General features: G+C 54.6%; 2 long non-coding RNA genes across 3 annotated transcripts; one reads left to right on the top strand and one right to left on the bottom strand.

Moving 5' to 3' along the window:
- Positions 1 to 5,565: 5,565 nt before the first annotated feature.
- Positions 5,566 to 14,985, bottom strand: LOC131808551 (uncharacterized). Of its 2 annotated transcripts, none has more exons than XR_009344826.1 (3): positions 14,874 to 14,985; positions 14,109 to 14,246; positions 5,566 to 5,890 (listed from the first exon to the last, which is right to left on the bottom strand). It is a non-coding gene; the product is annotated as an uncharacterized LOC131808551 (long non-coding RNA). The 2 variants fall into 2 exon arrangements; XR_009344827.1 differs by having other exon boundaries at positions 14,130 to 14,246.
- On the top strand, positions 8,128 to 17,313 carry LOC131808545 (uncharacterized). Its single transcript, XR_009344821.1, has 2 exons — positions 8,128 to 9,792; positions 16,988 to 17,313. It is a non-coding gene; the product is annotated as an uncharacterized LOC131808545 (long non-coding RNA).
- The last annotated feature ends 6,002 nt before the right edge of the window (positions 17,314 to 23,315 follow it).

The following is a 23,315-nucleotide window of genomic DNA, read 5'->3' as shown; positions in this document are numbered from 1 at the left end:
GGGACATGGACAGCAGAGATTGGCCCCCATAGGATTGCTGAGGTGGGCAGGGGCTGCTCTGTGCCTGTGAGAATTGGACCGCAAGAGTGCAGGCTCAGAAACCTGGAGGAAGGTCTGCAGGTCAAGACCATGTCAGAGTAGAGGCTCCCCCTCAGCCTGGACCACGTGGGCAGTGCCAGGCTCTGGCACTGGGGTAGGTGGGTAGGCACTGTCCACACCAGAGAATTTAGAAGAACAATTCGTTAACTCAGTAAGAATGCAGGGGAAAGTCCTGACACCCCAAACATTGGATTTTTAACATTTTCACTTTTGTTGATTATTAAAATGCACGCTTAGTGGCAAAACACAAGAATATTGAGAAGGTGGGTGAAGAAAATGAAAACACCCAGAGTATAGACGAGACCCTGAGAGTTAGGGACTTGTCTGAAGCATCCTGACATGGAAAGGCATGCTTTCTGGGGGTAGCTGGGTGAAGAGTGGGCACGGGCGTGGGTGAGACTGAGGATGATCTAGAACACAGGAAAGGAGCAGGGAGCTTGAGGGCAGGGGAGCTTGTGGCCCGAGGAGTCACAGGGCGGGTTTGGGGCCCTTTGGCCAGAAAGTATGCATGCAGATTCACAGGCGAAACAACAAAGGGCAGCTGGCCTTCCAGCAGGGCCTTCCTCGTGCTGTCTCCAGACAGCCTGCAGGAAGGAAGGAAAGGCAGTGGCTAGGATTCAGTGTAGACCAAAAGGACCTAAATTTAGATCAGACGTCCAGGGAGGCGCTAGGAAATGCACTGGAGATTGTCTCGCCCTCTGCAGCATGGTCTTCCAGAAGCACATCCAGGAACAGCATCTTATGTGACACCCCCCACCCCCACCCCCAGGAGGCCTTGATGGTAGGCAGGGGTGAGAACATGTCATTTACAGGTGAGGCACCCAGGGCACAAAGCCATTCCTGGAGTAAAGTCTAGAACTCTGGTCTCCTGGGCCCTGATCTCAGCCATGTCTCCGGGAGGGGAAAGAAAAGTAGCATGGGCGAGTCTCCACATTATGAATGCTTCCCCTGTGGCTGATTTTGCCACAGCTCCCTGCCCCTGTTCCCTACCCACTAACTTGGTTCAGGCCCACAGGCCCCTCTTTCTGATGGCAGGCCGGCCCCTTTCCTGTCCTGCCCTCGGCTGTGGTGTTCCAGCTGTTGGCCCACAACCTGGGGCCGCCCATGTGTGTCCCTGACCTCATGTCTGGTTTGCCAACTCTGCTTTCCCCTAATCCTGAACCCAAATTCCTGTCCCTGGCCCCTGTGGGTAACCTGCTGGATGGTTTGTCATGGAACCCATTCCCCCCTACCTCAGCCACAGCTCCCCCTTGTCATTGCCAGCCCGTCTGGGCCTCATACTGGGGATGACAGCTGACCCCACAAGCTGGAAGTGGGCATCTGGATAAAAGGGGCCTGGACACTCACTCTGAATTTCTTCCATCTTCCAAATGTCACACCTTTCCCTCACAGGGCTCAGAGACCCTTTCAAAGCCTGAATTCCATCCTGTCCTCCTAAATTCACTTTCTCTCCTTCACTGAGCAAAAACACATGCCTCCAGTTGACCCACGGCTCCTCCGGCTCTGTCCTTCCAACCACTGCCCTGGATCCTGATGAGCTGGCTGGTGTCTGCTGCTTCTTCTGTTCTGTGCCTAAAACCTACTCCTCCACGCCATCTCTCTGCCTTCTATGAACGTCTTATCACTGTCGTACGATGCAACCCTAACCCCCAATGCCACAGTCGAGGTCAAGGCTCACCCTCCCACCCCTGATGTCTCCCTGCACTTCCGGCTGAGCTTCTCAGCCAGTGTGAGTATTACTTCCTCCAGGAAGCCTTCCCTGATCTCCACTCCCCTTTTTCTCAGGATTGCCAGTCTTATTGTTCTGCATCTAGAGAAAACCTTGATTGCAACACTCCTCCCACTGTGTTAGAGCTGTGTGTTTACTTGCTGGTCACACCCATTAGGCCCTGGTCTCTTGGGGAGAAGGAATAATGTCGTTCTGTCCTGGAGCCCAAAGGGTGCCTGGCAGGTGGCAGGTACCTGTAAACACAGGTTGCTCTGATGACTTTGGTGGCCATTTCTTGAGGATCATTCTAAAAGCACTTCCTGTTGGAGGGGCTCTCAGCTCCTCTACTAGACTGGAGGTTTCTGAAGGCTGGGAACCTGTCCTGTTCCTTGCGGTCCCTCTCAACACGGAGCTGCTGGCAGGTCCTGTGACTGGAACACAATACGGACTCGGAGGAGGACTGTGGGCAGAATGAGATGTGTGCCTCGTGTTTCTTCAGGCACACTCAGCTGTTGACTAATGTGTCCCCACAGGCAATTAAGTTTACGAGAGAGGTTTTTCACCTGCTTGCAAATCGTGACTACAAAGACCCTTGGAGAGTCCGGGGGCCGTGAGCTATCCGTGGAAGCTGGGGGGCCAGAGAGCCACTGTGAATGAAGGCAGAGGGCTGGGTGCTCAGCAGGTCAGTTTCCAAAGAACCCACTCCTGTCCTGTCCTGGAAGGCCAGAGGAGTGTCTGAATTCATCCGGGGGACTGGGGATGGTTCATGAGGGTGGGACAAACCCTCTACTCCACCGCTTTACCCACATGCCAGCCTCCTGAGCAGGGAATATGGACTCCGGCTCCCATCTGGAACCCCACTAGCAGAAATGTTCTTTTGGTTTTCCTGTTGGAATCCTTGGAGCAGGAATGTTCTCGTGGTTTTCCTGTTGGAATCCTTGGAGCAGGAATGTTCTCGTGGGTTTCCTGTTGGAATTCCATGAAAAGCGCTTTTATTCTTCCAGCCTCGTGCCCTTGAAGTTTCAGGGGCGCAGGGTCCTGGGGGATTCCCAGGCCTGGCCGCTCCAAAGCTTTGCCCGCAGTCTCTGGGCATCTAATTAGCATGGAAGCGTCCCAGAGGAGAGACTCTTTGCCCGAATGCAATGCCGCTGCTAGGCTTTCTGAGTTAAGCTCCGGTCATTGCTGTTCTGCTAATAAACAGAGTCCAGGCAAGAGGGCCGGCCCTGATGTGGGGTGGTGAGGATGACGGCGTTGTACTTGGATGGAGCCTCGCTGCCTGGGTCTGGATGGTGGCTCTTCCTCGGCTCGCTAAGGAATTATCCCAAACTCTCTGGGCGTCAGGGTCCTCAGCTGGATGGTAACCCAGTCTACGTCATGGAGTTGTTGTCAGGGCGGTAAAGGAGATGACCCTCCCCCTTTCCCTTCACAGAGCCTGGGACCTGGTCACCTTTGCTACAGCCTTGGCGTGGTCCAGCCACCCCGACTTTGCAGGGCAGAATCGCTCCTTTTCTTCTGCCCCATCTCACAACGCTGCATTCCTTGGGCCCCTTCCAGCTCTCAACAGCTCTGGCCAGATGTCAGGGGTCACACACAGGTCCCCATGGCCCTGCCCTTGGCCCCACCCATTTGTAGCCACCTCCCCTGTAGCCCTCGAAACCCTCTAGCAGGCTGAGGGGCCTCCTTTGCACCTGGGTGTGTAAGGAAAGAGTACAAGGCCAAGGCCAGAGTACATTGTCCAGGTGCCATGTTTAACTTTACTGAAGCTCAGCTCCTGGGACAATTGCTCTGTGATTCTCCTACGGAGCCCACGCAGGAATGAGTGACAGGGAGAGACCCCCCTATCCACCTCCTGTCCTCTTTATTCTGCTTCTTTCTCCTCCTCTTCTTTCTCTTCCTTCTCCTCATCCCAGCCTCTTTCTGTCTCGGGACATTTGCACATTCACTTTCTCTCTGAATCCCTACAGACCTTAGAAGGCAGGTGGAACATAGGACTCCATTCCTCACTTCGGAATGAAGTTCAGACAGAATAACAATATTAGTAGCTCCCGTTGCTCATGTTAACTAACGATTTTTTGGAATAAGAATTCGCTCACATGGTTGATGAATCAGAGTTATATGGCATGTGTAGTCAGAAGCCCTGCCCCACTGCATCCCCTCTCAGCTTCTCCCTTACAAGGTAACCCCGCTTACCAGTTTCTTAGGCATCTTTTCAGAATATTCTTAGGTAAATGCCAAGCAAATAGGGCACCTCGTCTGATTTCCCCACTCCTTGCCCAGATAGTAGCATGGGACACGGACTGTCATGCCATGCTTTCCTACTCAGCATGGATCTGGGCAGTTTCTCCCCCTCGGTTCCTGGACAGTCTTCCCATTGCACAGCACCTGCGCTGAGCATTTGTTGGAGCTGGGCCTTGTGCGAGAGGATCTGTGTGGCTCAATTTAATCATCACATCAAACTATATGCCTGGTGTGCTCTTATCATCCCCCGTTTACAGATAGGAGAACGGAGGTGGGCAGAGTTAACCTAGTCCGTCTGGTTCTCAGTCACGGTGCTGCCTCAAGGTTCTAGAAGACTCTAGAAGGGCCATCTTCTTGATTTTATCCACCCCTCCTTCAAGTGAGGGGTTTGAATGAAACGTTCACTGGTTCTGCTGGAAGCCATGGGCTAAGCTGCCAACAGAACACACTCGTGTGTGCTGTTCTCCCACCCATGAAGGGAACAGGTCTGAATGTCCTTCAAGTGGTTATATAGGTGCCATTTTCTTGTGGAGCCCCCACATGTACAAATTAGTATTCCCATTTTCTGGATGAGGAGACTGACGCTCTAAGAGTTCGAGGTTGACTTCTGTAAAGGACTCAAAGCCAGGATTACGGCTCAGGCCTCTGGGCTTCCTACCAGCAGCCCACACAGTCCAGGGCCCCTCTCTGGGATGGAGATGGGGGCTGCACCTGGCCCCCAAAATGACAGCTGTGGAGGCAGAGCAGGCTCTGGGCCATCCCAAGGGATGGAGAGGAGGTGCTTCCTGAAGACGGGTGAAAGGGAGGGAGCCCTGTCTTCTCAGTCCAACCTGAGTCTCCAGAGACAGAAGGACCAGATCCCATCCAGTGGTGCTGGGGGTGGCTAACACAGCTGCAGAGAGCAATTCTTCCCAAGGAGCTGGCTTCTCTGAGGAACCCAGGATGATGGCTTATCCTGTTGTATGTGTTGGGGGGCCAGTCTAGGTCCCGAGTCCCAGACTATTGGCCTATCTGGGTGCTTCTGTTCCTCTGCGCTCTTGGCTTTCCCAGATGTCACATTCAAGGAAAGACATGCCAGGGCAGGGCTGTTAGAGTTCAGTGGGAGGCTGAGCTGCTCTCATAGTGGGGGCCTGGAACCCAGGAAACGTGGCTGTCAGCAGCCCCCATCACAGGCCCTTCGTGGTGTTCCTGGTGGCTTCTGCTCCATGAGGCGCCCCTGCTGGGCCAAGGTCTCAAGGCCCATCCTGCTGGGGGCCTGTGCTTCTGTCAGCTCTGCACTGCCTTCCTCTGGCTCCTTCTTGCTACACTCTTCGCCCTCCCCCTCCTGCCTGCCCCTCTGCTCTCCTTCCCGGCATCTCCAGCCCTACTTCACCCCGAATATTAGCAACAGCAGCCAACGTTTACTGACTACACCCCACAATCATTTGAGATGCCCCTCACCACGTGCCTGGGGTAGGCACACAGCGTTTTACACACACGGTCAATTCATCTCCGCAGTACCCAACTGAGGAAGGTACAGTTACGATCTCCATTTTATTTAGATGAGAGAACAGAGGAAGAGACCCTTCCGAGGTCACTGGGTCAGCCCAGTGAGTGCAGGCAAGGCCTGTGTGGCTCGAGGCTGGCTCGTGCGGTATGGGCTGAGCCCAGAGCTTCACTTGTGCGGAAGGAGAGAGGTCACTAGGGCTGACGTCCGGGCAGCTGGAGGCCTTCCCCACTCTCTCGCCCGCCTTCAGGCCCTGGGCCATGGGGCTGATGGAGAAAAGAAATGGCTTGCTGTGGGTGTCCCTCTATTCTGGTCCTCTTGAGTGGTCACCCCTCCTTCTGTCCTGAGACCTGTGGGCTCTTATGGGATCAACAAAGAACCTTCTCAGTCTTCTTCCCACTTTGTGTTTCTGTCTCTCCGCACCTTTACGCTTTGGTTTCCTTCATCTCACTCACATCTCACTCACTCTCTCTCTCTTTCTCTCTCCATCCATGCGTCCAACCATTCAACCATCGAGTCATGCAACCAGCCAGCCATCTCTCTCTCTTTGTCCTGGCAGGAGGCCGGGGAGGCCTTTGAAGCCCAGGTACAGTCCTATCCTCATAGCTGAAAGCCTTTAGAAGTCCCGAGAACAGAAAATCTCCTGTTATTACAGTTAGACTCTTTCAGCCCAGAGTCCAGGCTCTTCCCCAGCCTGGGCAGACTTACCTGGGGGCTTCCTCTTAGCCCCTGGACACATCCATTGCATGCTTCCCAACTCATGGATTTGGGGATCTGCATGGTTATTGGGAAGCTGGTTTCTCTATGTGTGACTTTTCACCTTTTCCCATGAGGGGCCCCATCGCCCCGTGACACTGGCCCCCCAGGGCAGGTCCTGTGTCTCCCTCACCTGTTGGGGGGACCCTAGCCCTCCCTGATCGTAGCTCTCTCTCTTTCTCTCTCTCTTGCTCTTTCCTGTTTCAGTGGCTCTTCTTTGAGATCTCTGGGCCTAATTCCACTTGCCTGAGCCCTAGGCCTAGGGGTCTGTGCTAGCTTCCAACAGGCACTGAGCAGTGGGGGGGTTCCTTTCCCAGACACACCCGAGAGAGTATTCCCTGTAGGGCAGGAGGGTAAGCCAACCAAGCTTCACCCTTGGAGAGCATTGCTTTTTTGGCTTTTCTGGAAGTTTCAAAAATGTAGCTTTGTCTGAGCAAGTTTAAAAAAAAAAAAAAAAAAATCAATGCCACCTCCCACAAACGATACCATTTCTCAGGCCTGTGGAGCAGCGTTTGGTAGACAAATAAGACATTAAAAATAGCCTTGTGTTTCCCAATCTTAAGGCCTCTGGGGGCTGCAGGGAGAGGCCCATTGTCTGCCTGCCCTGTGTTAGGGGTGGGCGTGGGGGCTGTTTGTGAGGGAGGTAATTCCCGGTCAGAGAAGGGAGGAGAGGCCGTTCTTGGCCAGGATGAGCAAGATAGCGCCCACTTGAATGGAGTAGCTGTTTGGTGTTTATTTTTCCTTTCCCAGGCCAAGAAATAGAGCACACTCCATTTGGAACTTTGGTTTCCACCAACTTTTTTTTTCCCCTTCTGCTTTTTCTTTTTTTCAAAAGTGTGCAGGGGAGACTGAGATACAAGGTCTTATTTCCATCTGGGCTCTGGCCCAAGAGCCTCGACCAAAGAGTTATTAAGTCATATTTCCATCCTCTGCAGATGGCCGGGTATTTATTTCTCACCAAAGTAAAATCCCAAATGGACTGCAGATATATGCACAACTCAAAACTGCTTCCTCCTGGCAGGGCTGGGATGGGGCTTTGATCCTTCTGAGAAAACAGAAATGTTGGCCTCAACCTGGCAGCATTTGGGATTCCCAGAAGTACCCCAGAGCTTGGCCCTGACGGGGTGGGATGGGGGCCCTGGGGGCCCCAGGGGCCCTATACCAGAGATGGGTGCAGGAGTTTCAAGATGCAAAGAGGGCAGGAGTCAGAGCAGGTAGGGTCACGGAGCAGGTGACTGGCCCAGAATAACCCTCTGGGGGATGGCAGCCACCATACGAACTCTGTAAGCACAACTGTACGCAAAGGGAAAGGCAAACTGTGGAAAGTTACTCCGGGAGAAACTGCCACTCTTGGACACAGAGCCCTGCTGCTAGGCCTGTGTCAACTGGCCCCCATCTCTTTCTTTGCTCTCTCGGCCCCAGGGTGCTGAGCCGGGCATGGTAGCTTCCAACAGGCACTGAGCAGTGGGGGAGCTGCCCCTGTGGCCTGAGTGCCTGGCTGGTTCAGCCCTGGGTCTGAAGGGCCAGGAGGTGGCCACCACTGTGCATTATAAACCGTGGGTATGTCCCCAGGGCCATGTGAGGGTGGGCCTTCGAGTCCCAGGTGGGAGTGGAAGGCTCTGTAGAGGGACAGAGCTTAACCTGAAGGAGGCAGAAGATCTGCGAGTGCCTTCCTTTGTACCACTTCCAGAACTTTCCCGGCTGCCTCAGGGCTGTCCTTCACTCCACCCTTAGCCTAGGCCCATACCACATGGTCGTGGCCTGGGCACTCTTGGCACCACACGCTTCGGAGGCCTGAGCAGGACCACGTGCCCCAAGCTCTAACCTTTCTGGGGACACTGAGCACCCCTGCCCAGGGGGCTGGGCCTCAGGCCTCCACTTTGATTCTTCCCAGCTCATTTCTCTGGCTCCCTTGGGCTCCCCTCAGTCCTAGTCAGTCGCCGGGCCCATCCCCCTCCCTGAATCCTACCCCCCCACCACCCCAAACTTGGCTCAGCGCTCTGTTTTCCTTTGAGACTTTCTTTCAACAGAGCGCGGTGTTGGCCATCATAGTCTCTGGCCTGGCCCACCTCGAAGACTGACCCTGACTCATAATCCCGGGTCCCGACAGGACGTGGTTCACACTGGTTTAAAAAACTCTGGACGGCAAAGTCACAAGCCATCTGCACCCTCTTCTTCCGCTGGAGACGTTATTTATGTGTGTGGCTTTGTACTCGTTGCTAAATGCAGCCTGTGTGAAGGCTGTTAATTAACCCTTCGAGAAATGAGCTTCCCATCAGGGCAGGGACAGGAACCAGGAACGTGTTTGTAATCAAGTAGTTAAACGTGGAAGATTTATCCTTCTTCGGATTAACGAAGCCAGAGGGTAGAGGAGATACCCTCCGAAGTGGTTTAAAGAAAGCCCGTTTTGTGCACGTAGATTGTCAGAAGGGCAGGAAATTCTAAATCATCTGGGCTCCTGGGACTTGGTGAGGAGACAGGAGGTGTGGACGGAGGGATTGGGGGTGGCAGCCACCAAAGCCCGCCTGGGTGAGGTGTGGTGGCAGCAGCTGGCTGTCAGGAGACGCGGGGACAGGAGCTCCCCCAAGGGTGAATTGTGTGGCCACTTCCTCTGTTTGACCCTCTGTGAAATGGGAGCATGTCTTGCCTTCCCTTCCTCAAGGGACACTTGTGGAAGGGAGGGGATGAAGAAAAGTTAGAGGTGTTACCCAAACATAAGTAGCCATCCAAAGGGTCCTTATGTCGTGGCGCCATCCTGGGGGAGTGTCGTGGCGGGTGACAAAGTAGGAGGTGGGATTTTTGTTCCCGGTTGCGGGGGGTTTGTGTGGGAAGAGCACATTCAGAAATTTTCCACAGGGGGCCTCTATTCCCTCATCTGTGAAATGAGGGTCATTCTAGAATCTTCACAGCTGGCTATGTGATTATGGTTTCCCAATGCTGAAAACAGTCCTTCTCCCGAAAATAGGAGAGGCTAGGTTTTGGGTTTCACTCATCCTTAGTTTGCCAACTCAGGGTCCATAGTTCCCCACCCTTCCCAGATGAGCGAGGGCGGTGCTGGCTGGGGTCAGGGGGAGGTGGGATGTCCTGGCTGGGTGGCTGGGTGTGGGGCTTGGGGACTGAGTGGGCCACTAAGGCCTGTCAGTGTTTGTAACTGCGACTCTTTACATCCCGTGTAAAGGCATGCCTAAAAATCACCATTGAACGCCAGAGTTCAGCGGCCCGCACTCAGCCGAGCTTCCTGTCAAAGCCGAAGGAGCCCAGAAAACCAGAAAAAAAATTAAAAAAAGTATTCACAGCTCTGAGCCTTCCCCTCTTCCCAGGCTGATTTTGTTGGAAAATATTCGGAGTTGGAGAGAGGGAAAGAAAGAGAAACGGAGTGCAGCCTGGGTGTTTCGAGATCCCGTGTCCGCTGTGGGGTTGTTTAACTTCTTGGAGCCGCATATCCACACAACTTAGAAGGGCGTCATGAGGGTAGATGAGATAACGCACAGAAAGAACAACCTCGGTAAGGAGAAGCCCCCAAAGTGCTCCCTCCGTGCCCCTCCTCCTGCTTCCCTCTCCTCCCTCCTCCCCCACCCAGTCTTTCCCGGGGCTTGCCAGGTCCCCCTTCCGCTGCATCCTTTAAAACGTGCCTACCTGAAACCAAGCCAGCCTCTTTCAGTGATTTGAGCCAGATGGCCCCAAATGATAATGAACCTGAAGGTGAACAGAGCTCAAACACCTATGTTTCAACCTGACCTATAGACAGAGTAAATATGGACATGTGTAGAGTGTTCACTGAGTCAGCTGTGCTTAAGCAGGCTTCCAGGTGCTTCTGAGTAGGCTAGTTTGAAAGCCATTATTCTAGAGAGTGCGCGTGCTCCCCAACCCGGGATGTGAGGCAGGAAGGAGGGGTGACACATTAGTCTTCAGGAGCCCTTTTCTAAAGGAAGGGTACCTGCTTTGGCCACTGCCTTCCTCTTCTGGGGCCCAGAAGCCTGTGCTCCGCTGGGGACGTGGCTCCTCGCCCAGTGAAGTTTGGTTCCTGACTCCCCTTTATGGTGGGAGTTTGGTTTCTGGGCCCCCTTTATGGCTGGCCTGCCTTACTCGTGAAGTCCAGAGAGATTGAGAGTGCTTCTCAAACATTCCCTGTCCATGGCCCTCTCCCCCACCTCCCCACTGGGGGTCCCTAAAGGTACCTGTGTTCCCAGAACTCTGGCCTTCCCAGCTGGCAGGCACATCTCAACAGACCTTTAAATCAATCTGTATTGGTGCAGACGTTCTAGATTGGTGCTGTCCAATATGGCAGCCACAAGCTACGTGTTGCTCTTGAGTATGTGAGATGTGGCTAGAGTGGCCGAGGAACTAAACGCATGATTTTTCCTTCTTAAATGAATTTAGATTTAAATGGCCGCTGTACAGTGGAGTTCTAGAATCCCTTTCAATGCCTTGGTCTCTGAGATCTACCTTCCATGCACCTTTGGCATCTGTGCCAGCCCTACAGAATCCTGTCTTATGATGCAGAGGGACACTGAGGCCCAGGGGCAGGGGAGGGTCCTCTGCGATGCCTAGGAATCCATCCCTCGTCTGCCTTCCAGCCCCGGCCTTTGGCCAGCAGCTCCATCGGACCCTGGCCTCTGGCCGAGGTGTGGGAGGTTGAATGTGATGAAACCTTAGCCCCCTTGGCAGACACCCAGCTGTGGTTTCACACTTGAGCTGCCCAGCTGGGCGGAGGCGGCTAGAGAGAACCGTCAGAGGATGGGAATTTGAGTGGCCTGGCCAACAGGCCCTGGGAGCAGGAGCTGTCCCGAGGGGGTTTCCAGGGCAAGTCCACTTTCAGATTCTGTTGGTACATCCTGGTGGCTGAGGGCCTGTGGGACCCAAGGCGTCCCGGATGTCCTACTATGGGCAGGGACAGAGAGGGGGTAGTGGAGAAACAGGAAGTTTGTATGGCCAAGTGTAGTGAGTGGGGGTGAGCACGGTGGTGGTGGTACCAACATTTCTAAGGGAGGAAACCAGCCAGGTAGTACCTTCTCCACCCTGGCCGCAGGCTGGGTAGTTTGTGGGACCCAGGGCAAAATGAAAAGGCAGTGCCCCCTGTTTAAAACTTATCAAGAACTGCAAGGAGGTGACATCAGAGCCTTAAACCTTTCTGAGCTGAGGGCCTCGAGTGACTGCACAGGTTGTAAACTCATGAAGCTGGCCTTGCCACCAGTGCCTGAGACAGACCTGTGAAAGTCTCAAGAGAACAGAAGACCTGTGTTCTCCGGGCCAGGATTAGGGCAAAAGCTAGCCCATTCCTCTGTCCCCAGCCTTGCTGGGGTTTCTGGAAGCAGACCGAGGACTTTAAGCCTCCTCCAGCACTCTATCACACTTTCTCAAGTCTCCTTGTATGTGGGCTGGCTTCAGAGAGACCATCTTCTGATCAGTGCCTGTCCCCATCCATGCCTCAGCCCCCAGGAGAGGACCGGGTGGCAAGATGCCATAGGAGACCATGAAAGCAATGTATTTGCTCATCTTTATCAGGTGCTTGCTTCATGCCAGGCGCCTTGCAGAGTACCTTGCTGGTATCATCTCATTTGATTCTCCTAACACACCAGCAAGCAGAAATTCCTGCTTGCCCCTCTCACAGGTGGGAGAACCAAGCACAGAACCAGAAGGTTTCTGCAGTGCAGAAAATAGTTCTAGATCTCAACGCTGCATGCATGTGTGTATCTGTCAAAATTCATCAATCTAGCACTTAACCTGTGCGTTTATTTCTTGTAAATTATCACTCAGTGTGATTTAAAAAAACTCTAATTTAAAAAACCGAGGCACAGAGACTTGGAGAAGTTGCCCAAGGTCATACTGCTAGTAAGTGACAGAGCTAGAATTTTTCACCACAGGACTCAGGAAGACCACCATGCTGGGGCAGAGATCACAGGCTCAGGACGGTGAGGTTTCAGACCCACTGGCTGGTTCTTGAGCAAATTACAAAGTCTCTCTGAGCATCAGGAGCTCATCTGTAAAATGGGCTAACCCCGGTGCTGTCAGGGGTATGTCGGCAGGGTGAGGATCCCACAATGTCCCCAGAAGCTGCATGCAGTGCTCTTGTCCTGGGGATTGGGGGCAAAGCTAAGGGGCGTCTGTCAAGCCAGGCACCTTCTTTTTGTCTCCACCAGCCCTGCATGGCTTTCTGCTCAGGCCCGATTGCTTGGAAGCAGGAGGCATGGTAGGGCATGGCTTGTGCACGGCGAAGGTGGCAGGGTGGCACCAGGTGGCAGGGTGGCACCAGGGGTCTCTGAGCACCTCCCTCCATGGGGAGGTGTGTAGACCTCCCTCTGCTCGTCTCTGACAAGCTCCCACGGGGGAACGGATTGGAGGCTTAGAAATGTGGAAGATGAGAAATGGTGTCTGGAGGGTGTGTGCTAAGTTCCTTTTCTTTGTCAGAAGGAAGATGGAGTGTGTTGTAGGTTTTGTCAGAAAAAAAGTATCAAATTAAGAATGCCTTAAAAATTGGGGCGCCTGAGTGCCTCAGTCATTAAGCATCTGCCTTTGGCTCAGGTCATGATCCCAGGATCCTGGGATCAAGCCCTACATGGGGCTCTCTGCTCTGCAGGAAACCTGCCTCTCCCTCTCCCACTCCCCCAGCTTGTGTTCCCTCTCTGGTCGTCTGTCTCCCTGTCAAATAAGGAAATAAAATCTTCAAGGGGAGAAAAAAAAAAAGGAATGCCTTAAAAATTAAAGGTCTCCACTAAAAGACTAGAAATAGTATGTGTTACTTCTGGCCTCAGGCTGCACTCTGTCTACACCCACTCCACTGTGCTGGGCTGAAGTCCTGTTTATCACTTTGGTCTCCTGACCCCTGCTGGGGTCTGGACACATACTAGGGAGCTGCTGAGAGATGGAGGGCTGAGAACAGGGCTAAGACATGCCCCTGTGAGGACTGAGGTCCAAATTCTACCAAACCACAGACGGGAGGGCTCCACCCATCGCTCAGGGAGGAAAGTGGCTCCGGGTCCCCACCAGCTTCCTGACGTAGGCCAGTTCCCTGTCAGTTCTCTCTTCACGAAAATTCTGTTATTTCTGTCTCCAAAGAGCCACCTTAGTCCCCAAATCCTAACAATGCCTCCATCAATAGAGTGGATATGTCAATAGACGTTCCATGTCTTCCTCATGAGAAAGCAGAGAAAGCTGAGGCTCAGAGAGGCGAGGAGCTCCTCTAAGGACACAGAGCGAGGTCTTGACTGGGGCCAACCCAAGCACACAGGCCTCCCAGGTCCCATCCAGCCCCACAGCATACCATGCCGCCTCTAATGCTCTCTCAGCCTCCACCCCCACCCCAGTAATGGAACCCGGCTGGGTGGGGTTGGCCACTGAGAAGCTCCAGGCTTGGCTTGGGCCAGCGGCTCATGGAAATTGGGCCATTTTCCTGGGCCGGAAATGAGAAGCAGATGTGGTTCGGGAGCTGGGGTGCAGACTCATGCGGTGTCAGGGAGCTCAGGTTACATGAAGAATCACGTGACTATGGTTACAAAAGCAGCCTGAAACCCCCCATGCGAATGGGGGGGGGGTCCAGCTCAGGCCTGGGGAACCAAGCCCCACCCCCGACCCAGCACCTCCTTGGGAGCCCCTGAGATTCTGGAAGGGACAGGGTGAACCTGGAGGAGCCGGGGGCGAGCAGGTCCCTGGCTGCTATGCCTTCCCTCTTGCACGAGAAATGTGTGGAGTTTGGTTTCTGCTCTCAGCTCAGAGCCCTGCCCTTAGGAGGCTGCCCAGGCAGGACAAGGGGCCCTCTCCAGGGCGCTGAGACAGTCTTCTGCCCAGGGTGGGCCTGATACCCCCACCCAGGCCTGCAAATACCTTTACAGCCACACACCACACCTGATCCTCATCGCTCTGCTTCCTCTGTCCTTTGGGTGAAGGGATTGGCCCCTGGCGGCGACGCCCACCTTTTCCTGGGAAGCATCTGTTCTCACACACTGTTCAGACAGCAATCACCTGAGTGGAGATTAACCAATCAACTCCTTCCAAAGAGACAGCGACTGGAGGGAGGGAGATCCTGGCACAGGCGAGGAGCCGGGGAACAGTTTGGCAATGGCTGTGGCTGTGTGTGGAGGGGGGTCTCCCATCTGCTCAGGTCTCTGATTTTATACAATGGGCTGGGCCACATTCATTCATTCATTCATTCATTCATTCATAGGATAAATGGTTCTTGCCCACCCACTGTGGTCCCAGGGCAATGTGGGGGCTTGTGTCAGGAAGTGAGCCTGGAGGAGGAACTCGAAGCTGGCAAGGGAGATGAGAATGGGAATCTGGGGAGCGTCCAGAGGCCCAGAAGCAGGGGGCAGCCAAGGTATTCAGGGTCCCCGGGAAGGAGGCCAATGTGGCTCAGGCAGAGTGGGAGCAGAGTCCCGCAGGTAAGGGGCCTGGGCCAGGAAGATCGCATAGACCTCTGTGGGGTTGCAGCTTTTCCCGTGAGTGATTTGGGAAGTGCTGAAGGATTTTGAGCAGACAGATGTGTTATGATCAGCCTTATCAGATGGTCACTGGGCCGTTGTGTCCACAGCGGCCTGGAAGGGACAAGGACGAGGGCAAGGGCAAGGGGACCAGTTGGGAGACACGTACCGCTGTCCAGGTGGAGGGGCCGTGGTGCTGCAGCAGGGCGATGGCTGTGGAAGATAGGAGAAGCGCCCAGAAAGGAACCTGAATAGGAACCACAGTGACTCGGAGAAGGGAGTGATTAACTCTGACTAAGGATGCTTTCCCAGGGGAGGTGACTCAAGCAGGGTCTTGAAAAAAAATGAGCAGCTCAGTAGGCTCTGGAGGGTTGGAGTATTTTCCAGCATTGTGTGTGACAGGGGCCAAGCGAGCAAGCCAGGCCATCTGGGGAGCCGTGAAGTAGCCGAAGGAGCAGAAGGCCTGGGATGGCCAGGTGGGCCAGGCCAGATCAGAAAGGAGCTGGTCGCTCTGCCGTAGGGTGTCATCCTGTGGGCACTGGGAGGCTCTGAGGGCTTCCCAGCCAGGGCTGGGAATTCGTAATGCCCAATTTCTGGTTAAGAAAGGTCCTGCAGTGACCAGGAGGGGTTGGAGGGAGGTGGGGGAAGGAGGCCCAGGTGGGAAGTGGAGGCTCATGCCTGGTGCTCTGGGAGGAAGGGAGGGATGAGAGATGTTTAGGGAGAATGGAAGACAGTGCATGTCTGGCGAGGGAAGGGGGAGCAGGCCATCTGAGGAGGAGGAGGGGTCTGTCTGGGAAGTCACACAGAGAAGCCCCAGAGAGGCTGATGGAGCGGCTTGGAGCCTCCGGTTGTCCATCTGAGAGCCCTCGAGGGGCAGGAGACAGTTTTTGTCTACCAGCCTAAGTTTATCTCCAGATTTTTGTCCTTAGAAAGATCCGAGTAGGGGATCTTTGAGTGGCTCAGTGGGTTTAAGTCTCTGCCTTTGGCTCAGGTCATGATCCCAGGGTCCTGGGATTGAGCCCCGCATTGGGCTCTCTGCTCAGCAGGGAGCCTGCTTCCTCCTCTCTCTCTGCCTGCTTCTCTGCCTACTTGTGATCTCTGTCTGTCAAATAAATAAATAAAATCTTAAAAAAAAAATATATATATATATATATATAAAAGATCCGAGTAGAGGCATAGCTCCCTCCTCTTTGCCTCTCTCCCAAGGCCTTTGAGGGATAGGTTTAGAAAAATAATCTTGGGAGGGAAGAGAGAGGAAGCAGGAGGGGTATGTCCCCCTTAACCCCCCGCAAATGTTGGGAAATCACGGATGAGTTCTCCCTGAGCATGCACCCGTTCTCCCCCAGCGGGGGTCTTGTGGTGTATCAGCCTGTCTGTCTGCCTCTGTCTGCAGATGTACGAGGTTGGGGGGGGGCGGGGGGGGGAATCTTTCCTCCTCCCTGCGGTTCTCCTTCTCCTGCAGTCCCTTCCAGTAAAGTCTAAGGGTTGGCATAGGGCCCAGCGAAGTGGAGGGTGGATTTAAAGTAAGGCATCAAGGAGAGATGAAGTAAGATGGGATGTTCTCTGCTCTTGCAATAGGGCAGTAGGACAGGAATGGGGGCTCAGAGAAGAGGGAAGATGAGAACCGAAAAGGCAGTGCCATCCTTCACCCAGCCGGGGGGCCTTGGCAGGCCAGGTTTGGGAAGCCCCTGTCAGGTCCAAGGGGCTTGGACCAACTGTCATGGCCATGGGGCAAGTGGGGCTTGACTCTCAGATCGCAGCTGTGGGAAATGTTAGCGAATCCCCTTAGGAGAGCAGAGATTCAGGGCAGTGCCAGTGCAGTGAGGTGCTGGCCAGGTAAGGGGGTCTGGAATCGGCTACAGAGAACCCTGCCTCTTCTGGGGTGGCTGGGGAGAAGGAGGCTGGGTGGTCCCAGGTCCTCGGGGTCACAGCGGGGGAGACCTGCCCCAGCAGTCATGTTCAGGGACCACGTACTTCAGCAATACCTACTGCCTTCTCGCCAGCGAGCCTCAGGGGCCAGGCGGGACCAGCCCTGTCCCACGCATGTGTGTGGAAGAATGCAGAGACCTCCACACAGACCTTGGACCCCCTCCACAAGGTCACACGCACGTCTCTCTGGACCAGGAAATTATCTGGACTAGGAGGAGGGGCAGGAGGTGAGAAAACCCTGGAAAACTAAGCATCTAGGGCTCTAGGGAGACTAAGTTAACATTCAGAAATGGAGACATCGCTAATGGGCCAGTTAAAGATTTGTTTCTTTTCTTTTCCTTTCTTTCCTTCTAGTTTCTTTTCCTCCCTCCCTCCCTCTCTTCCTTCCTACCTTCATTGCTGCTCCCAGGAGGAGCATCTCATCAGATCTCATCAGATCAAGAAGAGAACAATACAAGAACCATCTGGAAAGATGCCGCTGTCTCCCATCTGAGTTGTAGCCCAGATTTCAACCTGGGCACACGTGTGTCTGTGCAACTTTGCCTGGACGGCTGGGGACTTTTGATTCTGGTTTTCAGACCTTTCTTCAAGATTCTACATTTTGCCTTGACCAGGATCAAAAAAATCATCAAAGCTGTATTAATTATCTATTGCTGCATATTAAATTTCTCCCAAACTTAGCAGCTGAAAACACATATTCTTTCACATGCTTTCTGAGGGTTAAACCTTTGGAGATGGTTTAGCAGGGGGTTTCTGGCTCAGAGCGTCTCACGAGGTTGTGGTCAAGACATCAGGGGGCACTGTGGGCATCTGAAGGCCCGACTGGGGCTGGTGGGGCTGATGCCAAGGCATGCCTGCCAGGCTGGTGCTGGTTATTGGCGGAGGTCTCCGTGCCTCACCTCAAGGATCTCTCTACTGCTCGAGTGTCCTCCTCACACCGGGGGGGCTTCCTCCGGAAGAATGTTTTTATAGTATCCTGGCCTCAGAAATCGTACTTTCCCAGGTGGTCCTCACTCTCAAAAAGGTTATGGTATCACAGGGTAGATGAAACACACCTACCAAAAAAAAATGTTTACACAAAGTGATCCGGCTTTCTGAGGACACAAAGAGTGACCTAGTCTGGCAGCAAGAGGATTCCTGAGAACCGGCAGAAAAACCCCCGTCCACAGTGGCTTCCCTATGGAAGGAAGCCTGCTGCCTGGGGACTGGTCGGATGTGAAAGCCTTTAGGGGCTCAGCCAAGTGAAGGGGCTAATCCCTGCCCACTGAACAACCTGGGGTATGTGGAGGCGGCTCTCCGAGACCGAGGAGAGGATGCCAGGGAACTTCTGTGGGGTAGGCAGGATAGGGCCCCTGAGGGACTTAGAGGTGAGGTGAGGAAGAGGGTGGTCAAGTGAGGGCCAGGGCTGGGGGGTGAGGCAGGGAACCCAGGGCTAGCCCACATGGTCCTTTTCCTGAAGTCTATGTCCTCTGGCCACAAACAGCCTGTGATCCTCCACCCCAAATTCTCAAACACCCTCAGTGGAGTTACCTATGCTGTTCTCTCCCCACAGCAGGTGGCGCCATCGTTCTGGGATTGGTGACAGGGGGCCAGAAAACCCAGCCAGAGCAGGAGAAGCCAGGAGGCATCACCCCACTGCAGTCCTACCTTCCGGAGGACCCTGGGCTCCTCCCTCGTTCCTACCTCTTCCATTCCCTCCTTGCCACCGGTTGGCCTCATCCCAGTCTCTTCCCATCTCTCCCCTCTGTCCCTGTTCCCCTTGCCATCTGCCTCCCCACCATTCCTGCTTTTTGCTGGGGTCCACTCTGAGGCAGCAGGGCAAGATGAGGGAACTCCAGGTCCAGGCCAGGGTAGTGCGTGTGGCAATGGGACTGTCACCTTGGGGGTCTAGTCTGAGTGGCTCCCAAAGTCTTGCCTACCTCTCACACCTTTAGGAAGTATTCCACACACCACCCCCCAACGCCCCCCGCTAGGGGAGATCCCAGTGGGGTCCCAGGAACATCTGGTAGTGACAAGAGGGGCAGGGTGGAGGGAGTATTTGCTCTGACAAAAGAAAATACAGCAGCTCCCAGGGTGGTGAGAACCCTTACTCCCCTAATCTGAGGACCTCAGTCAACCAGAAAAACCAGAGGATCCCCTTCTCTCCCCACTTCTTCCTTTCCTGGCCTTGGGCAGGTGGCCCACTCATGGCAGGGTGAATGACAGCTGGCCCAGGTGGGCTCCAGCGGGAAGTGGGCCACAGAAGCAGGATTCCCTTCTGAAGGAGCAAGTGAGGGCAGGCTGGCCCCCCAGGGAAACCCCCGAGGGACCCCGAGTCCCTAGGCTGAGGGTGTCAGGGCACAAGGGCCTGGGGGAGAAGAGCAGGAAGAGGAAGCACCCCCCCCCCCCCCCGGCCAATCTTCCCTGCATAGTCCCCAACTGGCCACTTCCTCAGCCTAGATTTTTAATGGATGGCTGCTGTGTCTTTTCAGATTCTAAATTGATGTATTGATTTGGTAAGGGTGAGGATACCTGGGAGATAGCAGGGCAGAATAATTTAAGGAAGAGCTACATGGTACCAAGAGGTGCCTGCTCTCTGGGCCTGCCTTGGACACCACCACTCCCCTGGCTGTCATCCCGGTCCTTACTTCCACTGGAGGTCCCTACATCCGGTTCTATTTCAGCCTTAAAAAAAAAAAAGCCAGTTTGCCATCTTCAGTCTTCCCAAGGATGGGGTACCCTCTCTAATCACTTCTGGTTCCCCTTGCACTTTGAGGTGGTTGGTGTGGTGGAGAGGGGAGTGAGGAGAGGGTATCTGAGAGGGGAGGCCTGCCAGGAAGGAGCCATGGTCACTGCTTGCGAGAGGATATGCACAGCATCTGGGGCAGTGGCCACGGGCCGTCGCGGGGAGGAAAGGGCCGGGAGGTGGTAGAGACTGCTCTAGAGGCTGGATTGGGTGGGCAGCCACAGGGTCAGCAGGAAATGTCCTCATCCACTCCAAAACCAGCGAGAGAGCGCACTGGGCTGGAAGTGGGGGAGGGAGGGGATGATGATCTGAGCCGTGGGCAGCGGCTGGGGGAGGTCTGGGCTGGCAAGGACGACTTTGGGAACTCCAATGCGTGTCTGGAATTTTCCGACTGATGTAGACGTTGTCTCCTTCCTTGTTGCTCGGCAAGAAAGTAACTTCTTGCTTGATTTGCGGCTGGAGGCAGTATTGATGAGAAACCTGCTAATTCTCCTCAGGGCCCACGGTGGGGGGAGGGGGACGTCAGGGTTCCTGGGCCCCAGAGAGCTCACGTTGCAGGTGGTGCAGCTGGTGAGATAAGCAGCAGCTGAGGAGCATCAGAGTAGGAGGGGGTGGGAAGGATGAGATCAGGGCCGGTTCCAGGAGGACTTCTTGGAGGGGGAATGAGATTCAGATGGGGAGAGGGGAAGTGTTTCTGAGATTGTAGCTGTGCCAACAAAGGCACGGAGAAGGGGTAGAAGTTTGGGTGGATGCGGAGAGTTGAGGGGACACCGAAGAAGGACCCGGCATACAGTAAATGACACTCAGATTTTTTAAAGAAGGAACGGAAGGTGGGGGGAGTGGATGGGGAGGAAGGAAAAAGGAGGGGCTGAGAGCTGCTCTAAGAGGCAGGCCCTCCCAGCCCATCGCTCTGTGGCAGACAGCTACAAAAGCACCCTACTTAGACGGCCCTAGGGCAGACCCTCATTTTACCAGCTCCCCTCCTGGGCTTGCTGGGAACATGAAGCTGAGGCTTATGAACAGGCATGTGGCCAAACCCCACCCGGGGGCCTCCTCCTATCTCCACCCCATTTCTTGCTGAGCCGCAGCTCCTCTAGTGTCCTGCTGGAGGCGCAGGTGTTTGTCACCCCCGGGGGTGACTGACCGGCCAGTAACCCCCCTACCAAGATGGCAGCTTAGCAAGACAGCAGGGCCTTTGTCTGGTCCTGACCCTGCTGGGAGGCCCGGCCAGCCTGAGTTTGCTCAGTGTTAATTATTGACCAGGTGCCCAGGGACAGTGCCCCTCTGGCCAGCTGGATGGAGGGTACTCAGGGGCTGAGGCCTTGGCCTCCCACAGAATCAGGTGGAGCTCACCTGGGTCCAGGGGAGGAGAGGACCTTGGCCTTGGAGGAGGATCGAGGAAACCCGAATGTTTCCCCCATGGCTCCCAGGGCCCAGTAGCAGGAAGGGCCCAGTCCAGAGTGGCTGAAAACTCCGTGTGTGGAACTTCCTTGCTCTGACCCTTCAGAAGGACAGGAGAGGATGGTAGAAACACCTTTACCCCCAGCAGATAGGAAACGGAGAGCGGATAGAGGGTGAAGGTGTGAAGTTCTCTGAGGAGGACATAACGGGGACCCTTCCACCCAGCGGCTCCTCCCGGGGCAGTGCATGACCACAGACCCTCTGATTGGAACCACTGGCCTGACAGTGTTTGGGGAGTTGATGCATTCTGGGCCAGAGGGAGGAGGGCTAAGGACCCCAGCCCTGGCTCCCAGAGTGAGAAAGGAGCATAGCCCTGGTGGTCTGGGCCCCTGGGGTGGAAGTGGGTGGGAATCCGGCTCTCCCCAGGAGAAGGAGGCCCCAGGCGGCTGTCCCCTGGGTATCAGGCAAGTGTGTCTCAGGCCCTGAAAGGAAAGGGCCACCAGCCTCACCCCCTCCTCAACCCCACCTCTCTTTCCCCTTCGGCTTCACCTGCGAGAAGTCAATATTGATGTTTTATGACCCAGGATAAACACACATTTTTTCCTCTCATGGAGGGGTTATCTGGTCTGGAGGGTTAATCAGTGACCGCTGGGGGTGGGGGAAGCACCTTTCCTCTCTGAGAAGAAAGCACCTATTCAATTCAATCCCTTCAGCGGGGGCTCCTTCCCCCCACCCCCCAGCCTTCCCCTTTCACCCTGCCCCTCCCATGCCCAGGGACTGACCCGGCCCAGCCAGTGGGGCCGGACAGGGCTTTTGGAGATCTGAGGCTGGAGTCTGAGTTTCAGGGGGTACCATTAGGTAGGGTGCGACCAAGGAGAGCATCGTTGATGGTGTTTGCCCTGAGCATGGTGATTTTCATGACGATGACCGTTTTAGTCTGTTGGCAGGACAGGAGGTACCTGCACGTGGCTGCCATGGGCCCAGACAGGTCAGGTGCTGTGAGAGGAAGCGAGCCCTGTCTCTTGGGAACTGCACAGAGGAAATACAGCCCATGTTGCAGAGCCCATAGAGATGACCCAAGATGGTGCTGTCTGCTTCCCAGTGTGCGCACCAGCCCTGATTCACCTGTGGAGGCTGGGTTGACTCCTCTGGGCCCCAGGTGCCTCACCTCTCTTTCCGAGCAGGGACGGCTGTTCAAAGATCAACTGAGACCCCATACTTAGAGTGGGGAGAAAATAAAGTGACTGTAATTCAAGCGGGTTGGAGCCTTCTCGCCTTCTACCCTGAGGGAGTAATTTACCTCTGGGTGTGATGGTCCTTTGGCTTAGGGAACTATCTCTTTTTTGGGGTGGGGGAAGTATCTCTTGATAGGCCCTTTGGGTTTGGAAGATGTAATGCCCCCTGAATATAGCCTGAGGGGCAAGCCGAGAGGAAGCAAGCCTGAACTGGCTGGTGAAACGTGAGGGGAGAGGAGTTGCTGTGGCAAAGGACAGCGGGGTACCCCTGGTACCCGGAAGGGGCAAGAATAGAGACAGCTGGCCACTTTCACAAGAAAGGTGAAAACCTCCATGTAGGGCAGACTAGGAAGGAAGGAGGCACACCTCTGAGGAGACATTCCTAGTGGCGGGGAACGACCAGCACACTCTGAGGAGGTACTACGTGACCTTCGATGGGAAGCCATTTTCCACCCTGTGCTGTCATCACTGACCATTAGTCCTGAACTTAAAGAACATCTGCCACCCACCCGAGCCTTGGTTCTTGGGACCCTGGGAGGGAGGAAGGAGACCAGCATAAGCTCAGCGCGATAGTTCTGAGAGGGGATGGCAGGCACAGGGCTGAGGACCATAAGACCTTGGAGAAGAGAAAGAAATTGCTGACCTGGAAAGCCCTCGGGAGCATGGGCACAGGAGATGATTGCACAAAGCTGGAGAGCTTGAAGACACACAAGTTAGGCATACCTGGGTCACACTGGCAAAGATGTCTTTTAAACAAAAATCATGCCATATATGTACCTTATGATGGGACAGGTCTGTGGTCTGGGAAAAGACAAGCAGAACCTATCTAGTCACTGGCCCTGGGCTCAGTACTTCGCTGGGCCTGTGGAGGATGAAGGTGGAGAGATAAGTTCCTTGCCCCTCAAAGAGTTCTCTCAAAGGAAGACGGGCTGTGATAGAGGGGAATAATTGCCCCCCTCTGTCACTTCTTCCTCTTCTCTCTCGCTGTGAGAGAGCTCTCTAGTTTTTAGCTGGGCACGTGGCAGCCCAGTAAAGCCCGCGTTTCTCAGCCTCACTTACAGCCAGACATAGCCAATGTCCCCACAGAGAGGCAGACTTTTAGACTGCATATTGCCCTGACCCTTTCCCTCTTCTGGGCCACTGGAAAGAGATGTTGGGGGGCAAGCCAGGTTGGACTGTGTGGATGGGGACACCCTCCCAGGATGGCAGAATAAGACTAAAGAAAGCCCAGCACCCTGATGACTTCGCAGAGCCGAGCCATCACACCTGCTCTCAGAAGAGAAGGATGTACTTCCATATTGCTTAAGCCGCTGTTAGATTA

Source organism: Mustela lutreola, chromosome 9, assembly GCF_030435805.1.
Source record: "Mustela lutreola isolate mMusLut2 chromosome 9, mMusLut2.pri, whole genome shotgun sequence".
Taxonomy (NCBI): Eukaryota; Metazoa; Chordata; class Mammalia; order Carnivora; family Mustelidae; genus Mustela; species Mustela lutreola.
Note: the sequence above shows the minus strand (reverse complement) of the source record. Positions and strands in the feature narration are given on the sequence as shown.